This window comes from Tupaia chinensis, unplaced genomic scaffold (assembly GCF_000334495.1).
Source record: "Tupaia chinensis unplaced genomic scaffold, TupChi_1.0 Scaffold147218_1, whole genome shotgun sequence".
In the NCBI taxonomy this organism is placed as follows: Eukaryota; Metazoa; Chordata; class Mammalia; order Scandentia; family Tupaiidae; genus Tupaia; species Tupaia belangeri.
Window position 1 is genome coordinate 1,101,436 of NW_006207069.1, and position 5,297 is coordinate 1,106,732.

Sequence of the window (5,297 nt, forward strand, 5' to 3'; positions counted from 1 at the left end):
CTCTATGTCTCTGTCTGTCTGGTGAGCGCATGCGCCCTATAGCGAAAACCTCTCCAAAAAAAAAGAATGTGCTATGATGAAAGGTAATAAAAAAAAGAAAAAAAGAAAATGACCTTATATTTAATTATATATACTATAATCCATTTTCAGATGTTCTATTCAGTTTCATTGATTAAATTTTTTGTCAATATGATATTGATTTAAAGATAGAATGGTAGTGTACTCTGATAATTAATAGAGTAATACTAATAATCCCTCTTCTTTTACAAAAAAGATTTCAAAAAATTATTCTCTTTTTTTTAAAAATTTATTCATTTATTTTAATTTGACCAGAGAGAGATACACAGAGAGAGAGAGGGAAAGTGAGAAAGCAAGCCACCAGGTTCGGTACTCGAACTGTGGTCAGCCACGTGGGAGTGTCCAGCACCTTAACCACCACGCCACCTGCTGGTCCCCAAAAAATTATTCTTTAACATGTATTTAAGATAGTTTTCTGTAAAGACAAAAATTAATCAATTTCTATGCAAATATATTTACATGTTAATTTTGGAAGAATAGACTTTTTTGGAATCAAGATTTATATTTCTTGATATTACAGAGCAATTTTTACTTATTGAAATCTAGTTTTATAACTATAAATTATATAATTTCTTTAGTTTCTGTGCCAATGGGTTAACTATAATTCTGCTTCTGCATTAAAAGAAATTGGTACATTTTTCCATTTTCAAGTAACTTTAGAATGGAGATAAAAATGTATTTTTATTCAGTTTACTCATTACACTTTTATATTTTTCTTTAAATTATAAATGTGTAATTGACAAATAATTACAGATATTTAAGGGTACAATGCAATGATTTTATATATATGCGTGTGTATTACACACATTGTGTAAAGATTGTTACATTCAAATGCATCCATGATGTATATTAGATTCCTTGAAATTGCTTAGAGTTGAGCCTTTCCTTTAAACCACACATTACATGTCCATGACTCCCCCAACACCTGACAACCAGAATCCCACTTTCTGCCTCTGTAAGTTCAACTCTAATTCCACATTTCAGAGCTTTTAAAAGTCTTTTGTTAAGCAGGCATAATAAAACATATTCTCAGAAAAAATAATTTATATTCTAGTTAATATTTACTGTAAACCATTTATTGTTATTTTAATCAATATAGAGAATTTTTAAAAAATACACTACACAGTAATGTGATTAATAGAAATTCCTGTTTTTCTGTCTAATTTCTTATTTTAGTAATTTTAGTGTTTAGGGATACTTTACTGAGGGGGAAATAAAGGTCATTTGTTTGCAAGATTGAGGTACTTGGGACTAGCCAATGGTATAACGGTTACATCGATGGACTCCTACATGATTGACAGTAGTTCATGGCCTGGACTGGCAGTTTGAAACTCATGCCAGGTAGGTGTGCATGTGTGTCCAAAGACCCAAGAGGAGAAGGGAAAAGGGACTGTGGCATGGCCATCCCCACTGGGGGTTGATTTCTTGTCTTTTGCCTCTCTGACACTGCAACGAGCACATGTGTCCTATAGCAAAATTCTCTTAAAAGATAAAAAGAAAAAGGAAAGAAAAGAAAATAGAAAAAAAAAAAGACTGAGACTCCTACTAAGATAAAAATAAAACATTCTTTTAAAAAGTGGATCTATTTAAATTCTTATAATTATTACCCACAAATGTGAAAATTAGTCAATTTTTTAATCATTTCCAGTTCTCAAATGCCATCATGTATTCACTCTTTTCAAGCCAGTATCCTAGATTTGCAATGCTAAGAAAATAACTTCAAAAATAACAGTGCAACAGAATATATGTGTATTGTACATAAAACCAAATTTCATCAAATATTTGGAGTGAAACATAAATGCAATCAACATTTAGACACTTGGAAAGATGATATTTTGCTAAAATTTCAGTCTTTATCCAGATGTCTGGCAGAACATAAGGAAAACAAAACACTTTGCAAATAAACATAATCTCGATTACAGCAAAACGCCGTTTTTCCACTGATTTCCAATTTTCTTTCTAGGAGAAGATATAATCGTTGGTTGGTTGAAAGTAGACATTTAAAATCTAGCTTGTAAGAATAGAATAATATATTACATTCATTAGGCATTTCCATGTCTGTGCCATTTTAACAAAGACCAAATTAAGTGATGTGAAAGTTTTAGCAGTTTGTGCCTATTGCTATAGTCATTTGGGGTGGGGGGGTTGGTGGGGGGTTTTGGTTAGATTTTTGCACATGTGCTCACTGGAGAGAGAGGAAAAGTTAAAAATTACCCCTCCCCCGGAATGAATGAGGACACTGTAAACCTTTGTCCTCCATTCTCCTCTGGAGATTCTGGGCATGCACACACACATACTTGGAGTGTTTTTCAGGTTGCCAGATCCAGGACTTAAACCATGGTTGGCCATGTGGGAATCCAGCACCTTAACCACTATACCATGTGGTGGCCCTAACTATACTTATTTTAACACGACTCCAAATAAAGACTACAATCTACTGAGGGCTTATTCAGCTTGGATGAGAAACTAAGTCTTTTTTTAAAAAATTAATCTTAAGCTATTTTTAGGAACAAATTTCTATCACCCATTTTTGTCTTTGTATCCACAGGTGGACTTGGTGACACAAAAGGGGTTTTGCTAATTTCCACTATTTCTGCAGTCCAGGAAGCATCAGACTCGGACTATTCTTCAGTGTAAAAGTTTAACGGTAGAAAACAAGACTGAGATATCTCCGCAGTTTGTATACTAGTGCCCAAATACAGGCTAAACTGCAGATGTACTGCCAGTTTATCATTAATGAGGACTAGAGACAGAGAATACACCATTATGATATCAGAAGGGCTGAGTTAGAAACGAAACAGCTGAATCACCTTTCATTTTGAATCAATTTTATACATTTTTTAAATAGATTTTATTATGATAGAAGTACACCTAAGAACTGTACTGAGGTTGTATTCAAGTGTCATCTACAGTTTGTGTGTGTGTGTGTGAGAGAGAGAGAGAGAGAGAGAAAGAGAGAGAGAGGCAGAGAGAGGCAGAGAGAGAGAAAGAGATCTTAATTGAGTTGGATATGAGCTTTATCCTTGTGGCCATATTTTAAGACAGTGAAGTATGTGTTTGATTTCCCCTTAATCCCCTCAGGACTAAGAATCCTAGAGTGTTGCTGTTTTGTTTGTTTGTTTGTTAACCTACTTCTGATAAGTGTCTCAGCATAAGGAATGGGAGACTTCAGTGGAATCGTTGGGGTTACTACCTGTTGGAGTAGAGCCAGAAGAAATGTAGTCTGCCATGGCTGACTAAGGAGGTGCTGAGCTGAGAGCCTGAGGACCAGAGGGTCACCAAGTTAGAACTTACGCCAGACTCATGCAAACAAGATCGCAAGAGCTTTGTGTCATTAGCAACTGTAAAACACCTGGATCTGAGGAGGCTGACTCTTCTTTCCCTTCATCAGTCTCTTCATTTCACTCCCCTTTGACTCTCTGCACACATCAGTTTGTGGATGTTCAGAAACTGGTAAAACCCTATGTAGATGAGGGAAAGGAGGGACTCTTGGAAAGATTAGGATGGGAAAGGATTTGTGAGCAATCACAGAGTTCAAAACTCTTTAATTCAGTGAAAAGAGAGGTTAATTGTAGACTACCTATAACTAGAATAACTCTAAGGGGTAAGATTAAACACTTCTGTACAAATAGCGTTAGTCCGTTTGGTTCTTTTTAATCTTTTTTTTTTTTTTTGAGAATTTTTTGCTATAGGGTGCATGCGCTTGTCAGACAGAGAGAGACAGAGAGATAGAAAGAAAGAAATGACCCCCCAGGGGGATGGCCACGCTGCAATCCCTTCTCCTCCATTCTCCTCTTGGGATCTTGGGTACGCACACACATGAGCCCGGCATGAGTTTAAGTCACTCGGTCCAGGACTCGAACCATGGTCGACTACATGGGAGTCCAGCGACATAGCCATTATGCTAACTGCTGGTCCCAAGTTCGTTTGGTTCTTAACTAATAAATTTTTTGATATTGTAGTGTTATGGAATAAAAAAAGACCCACAAAAATATAAAATTCCTGCATATGTCTACAAACTATTTCTACCAGACTGTTACAATTATTAATAATATTTGCAGCCACAATCCATAGTGAGCCTTCCAATGCCCTATAAAATGCCTCTTGAGCAACTGCTATGCCTGTTTTGCTATGCCCCATGTCCATACAGTACATATGAAATTTCTTTGTAACATCCCTGTCAAAATGTCTTTCAGGCAATGTACTGAAATATGACCGTCATTTTAGTCCTCTCTGTTTTTGAGATGGTTGATTGCAGGGCTCTCCAAAGACCGACAATTGGCTTGAAATGCTTTCAAATAGCCTCTCGAAAAGTCAGTCAGACTCCTATAACTATTGGCCAACAGGATTTATAAAATCAACACCTATAATTTTGAAAGATTATGAAACATTAAATAGAAAGCAGATAAATGAGACACCTTCTCTGAGCCATTTACAAATATAGACAAATTGCCCATTCTTTGATATGGACTTTATTGTGACAACTACACACATAGGAACCAAAAGGAAGAAATCTTAGAAAAATAAACATTGGGACCAGCAGTTAGCATAATGGCTGTTGCTGGACTCCCATGTAGTCAACTATGGTTCGAGTCCTGGACCTGGTGGCTTAAACTCCTGCTGGGCGCATGTGTGTACATGCCCAAGATCCCGAGAGGAAAATGGAGGAGAAGGGATTGCGACATGGCCATCCCCCCTGGGGGGTGATTTCTCGCTTTCTGTCTCTCTGTCTTTCTGCAAGTGCATGTGTCCTATAGCAAAAACCTCTCTAAGAAAAGAAAAAGAAAATTAATATAAGTTAACTTTTTTTAGACACTGAAAATTAAGTTCTATAAAGTTACCTGTTTTTGTTCGCCAAATCTCAATCCAGTAATTTCTTGCCTCTAGTTTCATTCTGAGTAGTTATCAACCCTCAAAGCAAATTAGAATCACTTGCAATCAATGGTTCCTTAATGTTCTGATCCTACTTCTATGACCTAAGAAATACTTGCACGCTGATAACCCCTGAGGGAAATGGGTTTATGTAGGTACAATTCATGTATGTACATACAAGTTATATTCATGTCTATGTATGTTATATATGTATGCAAGTATGATACATGTATACAGCACTACATAAAATAGATATGCATATGAACATTAACAGGGATATGTTAATATGCTAAATATAATATCTATATATTCATTCTTTTTATATATTTTGTTATATATACATGTGT